Source organism: Lepisosteus oculatus, chromosome 5 (genome assembly GCF_040954835.1).
Source record: "Lepisosteus oculatus isolate fLepOcu1 chromosome 5, fLepOcu1.hap2, whole genome shotgun sequence".
Taxonomy (NCBI): domain Eukaryota; kingdom Metazoa; phylum Chordata; class Actinopteri; order Semionotiformes; family Lepisosteidae; genus Lepisosteus; species Lepisosteus oculatus.
Genome location: NC_090700.1, coordinates 40,198,427 through 40,212,911, shown reverse-complemented (window position 1 = coordinate 40,212,911; position 14,485 = coordinate 40,198,427). Strand labels below are relative to the sequence as shown.

The following is a 14,485-nucleotide window of genomic DNA, read 5'->3' as shown; positions in this document are numbered from 1 at the left end:
GGTACTGACCAGGCTCAGACTTGTTTAGCTTCAGTGGGTTGTCAGTTGAGAAGTGCAGGGTGATTTTTGCTGCAACTGTATGCTAATTGCAATGAAACATGACTACTTCTGTGTTATAATTAGAAAGTATAGGAGTTTGATGATCCCCTGTGACCCTGAATTAGAGAAAGCAGTTAGGAAATGAATGGATTTAGTTCAATGGATTTAATTTAATGTAATTCTTTGCTATCAGAGTGGATATTCCTATTTAGTTCTACTGTCCAAATTCACTTCCACCCATCAACCGATCCAGCAAAAGCCTGCTTCCCTGGACTGGGGCCTCACACTGGACACATGCCTGCAGATCCCTGGCTGTTCCAACTACAGCCCCTGTAAACAAGAGGTAGGAACGGAGAAAATAGGAAAGGTAAGAGAGAGCTATCTTATCAGAAGACAGGAAAGTGAGAAACGTCTTGTTCTCTGTGTGACAAAGTTTAAGTTAGTGAAGGCCTAAAAATGTAGCACAATCGTTTCCAAATGTTTATGATCTATTATTTTCGAAAACTCATCCCTCAATAATTTCCTTCTTCAAAACATGACTGAAGAGAAACATCAATATAATGAGCATTACTGCAGAAGGGAGTTTCTCTGAAACAATGGTTGTGCATGAAGCATGAAGAAATAATGGTCACCACATCATAACAGAGAAAAGAGAAACTTAATAAAACTTAACTTAAAGTGAATAAGACCCAAGACTTTGCCACGATTTCACACCGATGACCAGAAAAGAAACTGATTTACAGAATAAGAATAAGAATACAGTCTACCTCAGGCAGCCCTACCAGTGACACACCTCACCCTTCAGCTACTCATGCATCTCACCACACACTTCACCACTATGCAACAAGCTCAGAAGCAGGTAATACATCAACATGTTGTGTCCTTTCAATTCATTATTGTCTTCTCAAAAAAGAAGGTCAGACTGCAGTAACAGAAGCACAATAACACTTTGACCACATCAGCAGTAGCAACACAGGAATGTCCAGCTTTGCATAGTGAGGAACAGGTGTTCTTCTGTAATTTTAAGATGTGTTCTCTTGCCAAGAACATTATTTGACTATGAGTCATGAAAGAAGAAATAACTGGTTTTAAAACCAAATAGAAATTAGAGAATAAAATACACACAAGAATCACCATAATGCTCCCATGAGAATTTTCTAAAAATATGTTAAAGGAAAAAAGGCTGATTTTTAAAAATAATGTAATAATTTGAGAGCAGACCAGAGGAGGAATTTGAAAACTTGTTTTTTAACAAACAACATTTCAGAAATATGGCAGTGGCACAGTGGTAAGTATTTCTGTCTAGCAGTGTTGTTACCCTCTGGTACTCTGGTTTCCTCCCACAGTCCACAGTCCAATTAGAAGAAGTGGTTACAAATTAATTGAAATATTCTTAGCAGATCAGGAGCATATTGCTGCAGTAATTTGATCGATTCATCAACAATTTTAAAACACTGTATTCATTCTTTTTAAACTTTATTATCATGAATGAAATTGGATAACCCAAAAACCATTGCCATACTGAACCACTTTTGCATGCAGAGAAATTGTTGAATATGGTCTAACAGACACTTGACCAAGCAAAGACCTATATACAAATTAAAATTGTATTCTTTAAGTTTTTTTTCATATTTAGTTTTAAATAAAATACAACCAGTCTTGATCATACAGTGAGACAGATCCCACTAGTTTGGCAGTGCAGCGTGAAGGATCTGTGCACACAAATCCACTTTCATTATGGGAAGTGGACGGCGGCCAGACCAGCCCTGATGTAAATAACCTTCCCAATGCCAATAGAGTATAACTTCCACATCTTTCTCCTTCTCGTCCCTTTCAGTTAGTAGCAGTGGAATCTCCCTCAACTCGTTCATTCCCACTTGGACAGACTCCCTTCTTTATCTTACCAGAGTGTCAACACAGCTGCTAGTTATTAAGAAAAAGCTTTAGAGTTAATTAGTAGATTGATAGAGTTAATCCAATGTGAAAAATGCCGAAGGGATGAATATGTTTTATAACCACTGTATGTGTAGGCTGTACTGCATGTACTGCTCAATTCATGAATATTGCTTGTGGTATTACCTTTAACAATTAAATATTTCATTATCAGTGAATGCAGAGAATAAACAATTTTGAAAAACACCTGTTACCTTGTTACAGTACCTTGCTGTCTACAGGAATTTCACCTTTGTTATCATTTCCCAGAGCTACCTTTAGTCTTACTGTACCTGTAGCAGTTCCATTCTATTGTTCTATTTGTTGTAGCTTCTGAGTGGTATTAGGCGGTCTGCACAAACACAACACTGTGAGAGAAGAAAATCTGTTTTCCTTTATCCATCCATACCTAGGATGCACAAGGTATACAAAACTCTATGGTAACGTTTCATGCTGTGATGATTTGCAGTTAGGAGATTGTAATGGATTAACTGGATCTAAAGCATTAAAACTGTATTTGGCCAGAAGAAGGCAGTGTAGTGACGTTCCAGAGACACAAAGAGAGTGCTAAAGAAGGTTTCACATTTGCAAGAGTGATTACTTTTAGTTGTTTCTCCTCTGACTCCTCAGTAAAAAGGGTCAAAAGTTGACAAGGAATGTCAAGTCTGGTGTGAGGTTAGACCAGCAACTCTGTGTTGAGTGAACATGGAAATTCATAGCAAGGTTCAGTCACATGGGGAGAGAAAATGGGAAAAGTTCGGTATAATATACAAACTACTGCTGTTGAAGAAACTAAGACAGAGATATTTCTGCCAGCAGGGGGCACGAACCCTGCGGCTCATGTGGGTCCTAATGCCCCAGTGTAGTGATGGGGACACTATACTGTAAACAGGCGCCGTCCTTCGGATGAGACGTAAAACCGAGGTCCTGACCCAGGGTGTTTCTCGAAAAGAGTAGGGGTGTACCCCGGCGTCCAGGCCAAATTTCCCATCGGCCTTTATCAATCATGGCCTCCTAACAATCCCCCTCTATAAATTGGCTTAATTACTCTGCTCTCCTCCCCACTGATCGCTGATGTGTGGTGAGCGTTCTGGCGCACTATGGCTGCCATCGCGCCATCCAGGTGGATGCTGCACATTGGTCAAGATGGGGAAGGCTGGAAACCACACACTTGGAATGACCTCAGCCTTGTTCTGTATATTTCTGAAGTAACAGAGAAGGTTCTGTGCATATATCCACCAGACCACACTACCAAACCTGGGGGACCAATCGCAGAGCTAAAATAGGAAGCATAGAACAATAAATATCACAATCGTACTTCATTGCAGATTTTACCAAATGAAAAAAAATATATTCAAAAAAATAATCCTTGAAGAAATGACTTGATAAGATTGTCTGATCAGTAAGATTGTCTGATCAGCTGGAGATTTTCAGGACCAATTGCAAGAGGTGGGGGAAAACTGAAAAGGTGAAAATGAGATCATTGATTTCTGGCTGGAGGGGCTAATCAGCCCAGGCCGGTTAGTAATGAGGAGGAACGACGATCCCAGGAGAAGCTGGGCAAACTGCATCTCTGGCAAGAAAGAGGCTGCACCAGGCTTCTCTGAGAGCTGAGGATGCTGCACAGAGTGAAAGTTGGAAGCTGACATTACTGCCAAACCGAATCCACCGGTCAGAAAACACGGAGTCTTGTGTATGGGAGAAACCAAGTTGCAAGCTTCCTGGGAAAGGGGCCGGATGGCTTAGAACAGCAGACTTGAGGCAGCTGATGCTGCTGCGCAGAGCGGAGGCTGGCTGTGTGCACCGAGCAAAGCTGGAGCAGAGGCTTGCGTGCCGGGTGATACTAGAGCAGAAAACTGCCGCACAGCTCGTGGGTCACAAGAAATAAAGGGAGAATCACATGTCGAGAAACCAAATAGTCACCCTACTGAAAAAAAAAGAGAAAAAAAACAAAGGGAGGCTCCGGTGCAGCAGAACCGAACAGCAAGCATCCTGAAACAATAGCAAAAAAATAACAGAAACCGGATATTGAGCCTCGTGAAAAAAGGAGAAACTGGGATTCAGAGCAGTCCGAGGCTGCAATCGACTGTATGTGCACAATGAAGACTATCTAGCTCAGCAAAGAGTCCAAATAGTAGTGCTAGTGAAAATCTGGGTGTAGTGAAAAACCGTCAATGCGACGCCTCGCCTTCAAATGGAAAAGTGGGAATTGGATAATAAACTAATTAACACGGATCACGAAAAGGTGATTCAGTCAGAGCAGCAAAACCCTGAAAAACTGTGAGCGCTCATGAGAATGTGACAGTATTAGATTTTTCCTTACTGATATTTTAGGCTGATTTACCATCATCATGAAAGATACTGTAAATAGAAAATGTCTCTTTCCACACTTTATTTTTGTATATGAAAGAACCATTTGTAATTCTAATAAACTTTATCATATAGTTTATATACTGTATGTTCAGTAAGATGCACTGTTGTCTCATCTGAACTGGACACAATGAATCAAACAAAATTTTGATTGGTTTGGTATTCCTAAATTTGTATGATCTTTTTTTGACTTACTGTAGTCCTTCAGCTCTATTATTATCCAAAACATATTCAATGAAAGACCTGCTTATACAGTATGTGACAGTGAACATTTAGGCAGGTAGAAAGAATGTCATTAGCAGTTAAGTTAAAAAAGTAAAGAATCTTGAACTTGCTTTAAAAAGCATGAACTTTAAATTTGAAAATTCCTTCGATTTTTTAACACCCAAGAGTTTGCCACGATTTCACCTAGACAGTGATGTGGTCATCTTTTTGACTTCTTTAATCACCAGCAGACTATAACATAGACTCTGAAGTAGGAATTACTTCTTTGTCCACACTGCACTACTGACACCCCAGAACAGTTAATTTGAAATTGTTTCCGTTTTCTCAGAACATAAATCTAGTAAAATCTGTTTTGCAATTATTATTGTGGAATCATTCTTGAAATTAGGATTCCATTAATGATCTCAAACTCAGAATATCAGTGACTAAACAATGGATATTGTTGATAAACAATGGAGACTGAAGCGTGTAACTGTAACACTGCACGGTGTAGATTGAATGATGGACCCTATGTGGAGCTGTGGAAATCCAAAATGTAAGGCTGAGATGTAGTCAAGGACGAGTTCCGGGTTCGATACCAAAGATAATCCAGGAGGAGAAGGCAGACAAATCCAAAACGCTAGGCGAGATCGAGGTCAAAAGTTCGAGTATCCAAAAGCAAGAACAAGTAGTTATAAATGCGAGTGTTCAGTGAAACGGTGAAGGTTTAAGTGTGTTTGGAAGTGAGGGTGTGTTAACAAGTGAGGCGCTCTGATTGGATGAAGGAATAGATCGGCGGCGTTTGAAGGGATTGCCTCCGGCTGGTGCTTGATTGGGGCGAAACGTTTGTGTGGAGGACTCCGATTAGTAGCCGGTGTGACAGTAACCTCATGCTTTCCTCCCATTACTACTAAACTGGAGTCTAGCTGTGTCAATGGACAACAGACACAATCAATTGCGGACTGTCACAGGGACAGAAGGCAGAAGAGCAGGGGATCACACCTAGGACTGAAACCTGATTGCTGGACCCCGATGTCAGGCAGCCCTGCCAGTGATACCCCTCACCCTGCAGCAATAAGTACTACTTAGCCCACATTGCACCCCATACAACCTGAGCTCCTGAGCGTAGGAACAAGCAAAGCATTAATATGTCATTTCCTGATTTTATCAATCAAGTTGATTCATTTCTCATTAATTTTAGTCTGTTGAAAAACACATTTTATTATTACCCTCCCCCCCAAAATATAAGCAGACCACTTTAAGAGAAGCACTACAACGATTGATGACATCAACAGAAGCAATTTAGAAATGTCCAGTGTTATGATAAAATGGGTGAACATTATGAAAAATTATGAAATTGACTTGCAAATCAAATGGAAAGATAATAAAAATGCCTAGTCTGCTTCCACTAGATCTGTATTACATTATATTAAAGGGGGAAATCCTCTGCTCAATGTGATACAAAAGCTATCTAGAGAATGAGTTTGAAAATATCTTTCTCAAAAGGTGGCTTTTAAAAGATATAATGACATAAAAAATTAATTATTCAACTGAAAAAAGCAAGTATCAGATCAAGATAATATTACTTCAGTAATTTGATTAATTCGTTCAAGAAACTGAAACACTGTATTTCTTCAAATTTCACCTTTTATTACCATGAATGAGCATGTCTACCCCAAACACCACAGTCACCCATGTGAACCACTTTCTACACTGCTGCTGGGATTGGAGCTTCAAGGCTTCCTTCACTCTTTAGCTGTCTCTCTCTACACCTTAACAGAGCTCTAGAGTCTGAGTTCAGAGGATCACAGTTTTGTTTCTGCTTCTGATTGAGAGGCAGGTCCTGAGCATGACGACACAACTGCTGCAGACTCTGGAGAGACAACAAGAACAGATGAGTTTGTTTCAGACATCGGCTGGAGGAAGAACAAACTCACATAGCTCTGGATAGAGCTCTCCAGTCATTAAAGAGTTTGGAGCAGTACCTGTCGTGGTGTCCCTGCAGTCCTGGTGAGTTTATGCAGCATGACCAGAGGCACACAGATGACAGAGGAGAGGGCAAAGAACCAGCCCAGGACATACGCCCAGTCTGGATACACATAGGTGTTGTTGAACTTCAGAGGGGTGTGCTTGACCAGAGATAAGATGAAGATGCCCTGAAGTAGAGAACAAACATCTGATTCAGCTTCACCGAAACAGCACAAAAGGACTGGAGAGGATGCATTAAAAGAAAGAATATAGTATAACAATAGAAACTGCTTTATACAGGTGATGTTTAAGAAGAAGACTAAAAAAGTACAATAGTAAAAGTAAACAAATTAACAAGAGCATGCAGTTTTAAGCATGTTTTAAGCAGAATGTATGGAAATCACACATGAGTGTTGAGTTGGGATTTGAAGACAGTCAAAATTTGTCTGCCTAACAGTGAATCTGAAGACCATGTTTGTCTCCTAGAGGATACAAATAATAAGGAACTGGGCCCAAGACTGAATTCTGTGGCATATCATGATTGACTGGAGCCATTGGGGAATCATGAGGACCAAGGAAAAGAAAATGCTGCTTGCCAGTCAGATAAGAGCATAATTTCAAATTGTGAAGTTCAGGTTTACATAATGGAGAGAAGCTCTTGAAAGAAACACAGCAAGTTTCAAGGGAGGCATATTTATCCAAAATACTAGTCAAAATACTGATGTTAAATTTCTTTCAAGGTCAGTTTGTGTAAAAAGTTCAAGAAGAAGTTAAAGACATGCTCTTACAGTGCACACAACTGGAGTGATGTAGCGCCAACAGTACCTAAACACAGCCAAAGGCCGATAGCCAATCATGTCTTCAATGTTGGCACAGAAGAGATCAGCCCCTGCATGAAACCCAGAGGTAAAGATCACCAGCTCAGTAATGATACAATTACAGATGAGCAAATGTATATTGTTGTGCAGTCTGAATACATAGAGAGTTTTGTGTATTTTATCAGCATGTATTTTATCTATACTAAGCCAGTGAATGCTTGTAAAAGCATTTATGGTAAAAATTGGAAGGACACAGATACTGACCAATAAAAACCCACCATTAATAAGAATAAATAGACAAATAGTTATAAAGATTAAAATTAACACCTACCATATACCCATCCAATACAAATAGTCTGAAATATGGCAACAAACAAGAGGCAGGCCCCATTGCAAGCATAGTAATCAACCAACTGGAAGATGTATATTCCACCCTGGAGAGACAGAGAAAATGTTGTTATTTAAATACATGTGAGGTGACTACTGTGATTTTAAAGTATGTACAGAGGTACAACTCTGAATGTCTGCTCCTCGGCATTCTGCAGTGCCAACACTTACTGAAGCTATTGTTTCTAAGTTTCTTTATTCTCATGAGCTTCTTAGGCAAATCTGTTGATCCTTAATTCCAACCAGACCATTGCAGGTCTTGCTGATTGATTATCAGGCCCCTCAGCCCTTCATTCCTCACCTCAGTGACCATGAGGAGCCCAAGCAGGAAGCAGACCACACAGAAGAGGAGCAGTAGGAGCTCCTGCCGGTATCCTCTCCGGAACACTGTAGGAAACAAATCCACGATTGCCGTCATCACGGTTTCAATGCCCACAAACTGCAGAGAGCAAGATAACAGAGAGCACAGACACCTGGATCACTGAGTCAACTCACTCCCAGAACACACAGTCCACAGAGCTATATTATTGTAAAAACAACTTGCAAGTGCATGTATTATAACGTTAGTGATGAGTTTGCCTAACGTACTTCCAGAACTCCATTACAGCAGAGGTGGCCTTTTTTGCCTCTGTCCAGTTGGAAGTGAGATTCTGCTTGTCAAACTCCACACATGCATCTGTGAGATGACCAACAGAATGGAAGAAGTGTGTGACCTTGTGTGAAAGGCAGCAAATAATGTACTTGTGAGAGTGCAGAGAGAACAGGATCATAACTCTGCTAATACACAAACACCTGAACTTTCGACTCCATTACAGGATGCCAGCTTCACTAACTCCAGTGCACTCACCCAAGGAAAAAGAGCATCAATAAAGGCTTTATTTTCAATGCTCTGAGATTTGAATGGGCTGCTAGTGAACACTTATTCTCAGTACCTGTGTTACAGGTGTTTCTGCAGCTGTCCCAGGGCAGCTCAGAACTGAAGGAGGAGAACAGGTAGAATAAGGCCCAAGCCTGGATGATGATGTAAACAGTGCTGGTGTAGATCATGATCACCACAGTACAACAGCCAATGCCTGTAGAGACCGAATCCCAGTGTGTTTCGAATGAAAAGAGTAGGGGTGTTTTCCCGGTGTCCTGGCCAAATTTCCCATTGGCTTTACCAATCATTGCCTCTTAATAATTCCCATCTACTTATTGGCTTCATTACTTTGTTCTCCTCTCCACTGATAGTGTGGTGAGTGTTCTGGCACACTATAGCTGCCGTTGCATCATCCAGGTGGATGCTACACATTGGTGGTGGTGAAGGGGAGTCCCCATTACCTTTGGCAAAAGCATAATAAATGAGAGGCAAACAGGAGAAGCAAATAATTATGAACAATAACCCAACTAGTTAGTTCCCAGCATACAAGATATGCCAGTTACAAAACAGGACATCTCAAAGGCCGTGGAGGCCACAAACTGAATGGGAATCAGAGACTAAAATGAACTAAAGAAATGAAGTTCAAGATATCAAATTAGATGAGATTCGATTTAAATCCTATCAGAATAAAATACTAGATATATCTTGTTTGATTTTTATCCTAGAATCTCAGGTGACAAGGTGGGCTTACACCCTAGAAGGGATGCCAGATGCCAGGCTCACAGACACTGGATGTGGAGACAGCTAACCAAGCCAGCAGGACGTCAGGTGGTGTAAGGAAGCCACTGTGTGAGATCAAGTGTAGGACCTCAGGCTCATCTTTATCACTGTGGTACCACTGTGTTTACACACAGATCTTTACTTAGCAGGTTAGTATGTGGTGTGGATTCCACTTATATACCAAGATATACAGGATAAATTAAAATTTAAACTTTTTTTTTCTTTCTTAATTGTTTTTCAATCATGTTTATCAAAATGACAAGGATAAATAAAAACAAATGTGAAATGTGCAGCTCAATAAAAGCAAATGGATTTATATACATTTTCCCCATTTTCCCCAGATTTTGTAAGAATATTTGATTAATCATAGACTGTCCTTTGAAAAGCTAAACAAAGACACAGGGAAGAAAGCACCTTTGTACCCCATTCTAGGAACTTGAAATTAGTGAAGAAAAAAGGACGTCAACAAATTATTTTTCTTTTAAGTCAGAAATGACAAACTCTCACAAAAATAATCCACAATGATGATGAAGAAAACTCAATTGCTTTGCTATGTGAGTAAATTAAGATAAGACAAAATCACCTGTTTGACTAAAAGTTAGAAAATTAATTTTGTCACATGAGGTTCACCATTCCTACATTTACCTTCTGTCTTGCAAATAGCAGTAATGGTTATCTTGGGGCTGCAAGGTGACTCTTAAGTGTGGTAATTGGGAAGTACCGTGATGAGCTGTTTGTTTTCCTTTTCTCTTTGTTTTCTATTGATCGCTCACTTCCTGCCAGTCATATCCACACTACGGAATCATGAACCCTTTTTGTGTGTTGATTGATGGGCACCTAGATAAACAATGAGATTCAATGCTGTACTGATTAGATTAAAAAAACAAGAGTACCTTATGATAAAAAGAAAAACCAAAGAGTCCCTGAATTTACATTCTTGAAGAACTTCAGCAAATGAGCTGGAAGTGATCACTTTTGTTAATTTTTTTCTGGTACCAACTACTTGTGTTAAATGGACTTCAATTAAGGGACACTAGGATCCAGGAGAGTAAAATCTTTTTGTTTACTGGTATTGGCTTTATGGGGCTTTAACGATCAAGTTTGTGATCTATATCAACACTATTTTTAGCTTTAAATTGGGTCATTGATTTTATTCTCTAGTAGTAAGCTACAGTACCTTGTTATAGAGGATCTGTTGATTAAACAATCAAACAGATAAGATAGCGACATCTTTTGTAGAACAAGGCTCTGACAGTCAACGACACTTTCAGCTGGAAGAAACAGATCTGGAGTCTGGCACTGGCAATACTTCATATATGAATAAATTCATATATATACTGTATATACCTGTATAAGATATTAAACAAATTCAGTGACTACATTTAAGTGACTAAAAGTAAGAGTGATTTTAATATAATTTGAGTCAGCTCATACAAATAAAAATATAAATAAAAATAGATACTTCAGTCAACCTGACTTAACATATTACTAAAACAATGACTAAAACAAAACTGATGACTAAAGAAACTCTGCAGAACTATCATGGAGCCTGTCAGACATCCTACTACAACATACAACAATACAACATGCGAGAGCTATCCAGTGGAGAGCGTCCTATTTCACAAAGTCATTTCAGGGTCCATTTTCACATTAATCATACATATTCACAGCACCCTGGGAAACAAAGAACTTCCTCAATGTAATTTTATTGAAGGTATCATTGGAATGTGAAATACAAAAAATGTCTTTAAAGGAACCAGAAGACAACTGTAAAGAACAGCAAACAAGTGAACTGGACTGATCAGAGCCCAAGGACAGTGGTAATCTTTCACATGGCCAAACCAATGGTCAGTCCTTACAGATTCAGGACAAACCATGGATAGCAGACTAGAGCAAGACATAAACACTTTTAGCTGTTAATTGTTCCTGACTGCCAAGCAAAACTGACTGAAACATACTGCTGAAAACAAAGCAGACACAGTGTAGATTCAGCCTTAAAACATGTTGCCTGGTTGCCTAAAATTATCAGATGAAATGTGAATATTTCTATTTAAACTCCAGATCTACTGTCATAACTCACCTCACTTGTTTTTATAGCACAGCTCGGGGAACCTCCACCCAGCAATGTACTGTATCCACCGACAGCCAAGATGAACATGTTTGCCCACTGGCCCCTCTACTGGATCTTCTGCCCCTTCTGAACCAGCCTGCTGCCCTGGACTGGGGCCTCACGCTGGGCTCCTGCCTGCAGATTCCAAACTGTTCAACCTTTACACTGTGGAAAAGCTCGGATCTTCCTACTGTAAAGGGCAAGGAGCTGGGAAAGAGACAACAGGACAAGCAAAGGACACCTGTCTTATCTAAAGACGGGAAAGTGAGTAACCTCCTGTTCTCCAGCTCTCTGCTAATTCTTAATATCTGCCTGTTTTGCTTTCCTGGATGCTGTTTTGAAGATTGACAAAAAGATATGCAAATAAAAAATCGTAACTCATAACTGTCTCATTTCCAAATGTTTATAATCTACAAATTTCCAAAACTCATCCCCAAATTATTTCTTTGGCCAAAACAAGTATGAAGAAAACTTGTAAACAGTAACCATTAGTGCAGAAGGAAGGGTCACGGAAACAACAGTCATCATAGGTGACTTAATAGAGAAATGTATGTTGAAAGATACAGTACATTTTCAGAGTATTTAGACTGACTAAGACCCAAGTGTTTGACATGATCTCAAAAGATCGCATGTGGTTGTTTTTCGTTCTTCTTTAACCACTGGTGTTATCGATACTATACTTTGTTGAATGTTTTATTGCAACATATTGTTTTAACCAAACACGTCAGTCTGTTTAATTCATCAGCTAGATCTAATAGCCTTTTAGAATAGTACATTTGAAATCACTTCAGATTTCTTAAAACATGAATGTATTAAAATCTCTTTTTCGACTATAATGGTTGGATCTTTCTTGTAAGTAACATTACAGGTAATGGGGATCCCCTCCACCACTGACAATGTGCTGCCCCACCTGGATGATGCGACGGCAGCCATAGTGCGCCATAATGCTCACCACACTTCAGCTAACACTGGGGAGGAGAAAAGAGTGTTAAATCCAATTCATTGATGGGGATTCTTAGGAGGGCAAGAGTGGTAAAGTCCAATGAGAAATTTGTCCAGGACCTTGGGGTAACACAGCAACCGTTTTCAAGAAGCTCCCTGGGATTTTTAATGATCACAGAGAGTCAGAACCTTGGTTTTATGTCTCATCCAAAGGATGGTGCCTTTTTAAAGTATAGTGTCCCTATCACTATACTGGGGTATTAGGACCCATATAGACCACAGGATGAGTGTCCCCTACTGGCCCTGGAACCTTAGTTTTTTCTAGGAGGTCTCCCATCCAGGTACTGACCAGGCTCACGCTTGTTTAGCTTCAGTGGGTTGTCAGTTGTGAATTGCAGGGTGATTTGTGCTGCAACTGTATGCTAATTGCAAGTGAATCATAGGGCTACTACTGTGTTATAATTAGTAAGTATTGGTGTTTGATGATTCCCTGTGACCCTGAATTGGAGGAGGCAGTAAGGAAATGAATGGATTTAGTTCAATGGATTTAATTTAATGTAATTATTTGCTATTAGAGTGGATATTCCTATTTAGTTCTACTATCCAAACTCACCTCCACCCATCGGCGGATCCAGCAACAGCCTGCTTCCCTGGACTGTTGCCTAACACTGGACACATGCCTGCAGATCCCTGGTCGTTCCAACTTCAGCCCCTGTAAACAAGAGGTAGGAACGGAGAAAATAGGTAAAAGAGAGCTATCTTATCAGAAGACAGGAAAGTGAGAAACGTCTTGTTCTCTGTGTGACAAAGTTTGATTAAGTTTGTGAAGGCCTAAAAATTGTAACACAATCATTTCCAAATGTTTATGATGTATTATTTTCGAAACCTCTGAATGATTTCCTTCTTCAAAACATGACTGAAGAGAAACATCAATATAGTGAGCATTACTGCAGAAAGAAGTTTCTTTGAAACAATGGTTGTGCATGAAGCATGAAGAAACAATGGTCACCACATCATAACACAGAAAAGAGAAACTTAATACTTAAAGAAACTTAAAAGTTAATAAAACTTAACTTAAAGTGAATAAGACCCAAGAGTTTGACAGATTTTACACAGATGACCAGAAAAGAAACTGATTTACAGAATAAGAAAACAGTCTACCTCAGGCAGCCCTACCAGTGACACACCTCACCCTTCAGCTACTCATGCATCTCACCACACACTTCACAACTACGCAACAAGTTCAGAAGCAGGTAATACATCAACATGTTGTGTCCTTTCAATTCATTATTGTCTTCTCAAAAAAGAAGGTCAGACTGCAGTAACAGAAGCACAATAACACTTTGACCACATCAGCAGCAGCAACACAGGAATGTCCAGTTTCGCAAAGTGAGGAACAGGTGTTCTTCTGTAATTTCAATATGTGTTCTCTTGCCAAGAACATTATTTGACTATGAGTCATGAAAGAAGAAATTACTGATTTTCAAACCCCCAAAAATTAGAAAATAAAATGCAGACAAGAATAACCATTGTACTCCCATGAGAATTTTCTAAAAACATGTTAAAGAAAATAAGTTGGATGTTTTCAGTCAAAAAAAGTTCAGATCATTGTGATTTGAGAGCAGACCAGAGGAGGAATTTGAAAACTTTAGTGCTGCTAGGTACTCTGGTTTCCTCCTACAGTCCACAGTCCAATTAGAAGTGGTTAGAAACAGATTGAAATATTCTTCAGGAGCATATTGCTGCAGTAATTTGATCGATTCATCAACAATTTTAAAACACTGTATTCATTCTACTTAAACTTTATTATCATGAATGAAATTGGATAACCCAAAAACCATTGCCATACTGAACCACTTTTGCATGCAGAGAAAGGAGGAGAGCACATTGTTGAATATGGTCTAACAGACTCTTGACCAAGCAAAGACCTATATAAAAATTAAAATGGTATTCTTTTTTTTTTCATTTTTAGTTTTCAATAAAATACAACCAGTCTTGATCATACAGTGTGACAGATCCTCCTACAGTAGCTTGGCAGTGCAGCGTGAAGGATCTGTGCACACAAATCCACTTTCA

General features: G+C 39.5%; 1 protein-coding gene across 1 annotated transcript in view; it reads right to left on the bottom strand.

Annotated features, from left to right (window-relative positions):
• LOC102695519 (sodium- and chloride-dependent GABA transporter 2-like) overlaps window positions 1-14,485 on the bottom strand; it is a 28,230-nt gene that overhangs the window by 12,477 nt on the left and 1,268 nt on the right. Inside the window, exons 2-5 of the mRNA XM_069190428.1 lie at window positions 13,023-13,121; window positions 11,438-12,435; window positions 10,535-10,704; window positions 10,003-10,194 (exon numbers count right to left, since the gene is read on the bottom strand). The gene's annotated coding sequence lies outside the window, so the exon portion shown is untranslated. The remainder of the gene's footprint in view (window positions 1-10,002; window positions 10,195-10,534; window positions 10,705-11,437; window positions 12,436-13,022; window positions 13,122-14,485) is intronic.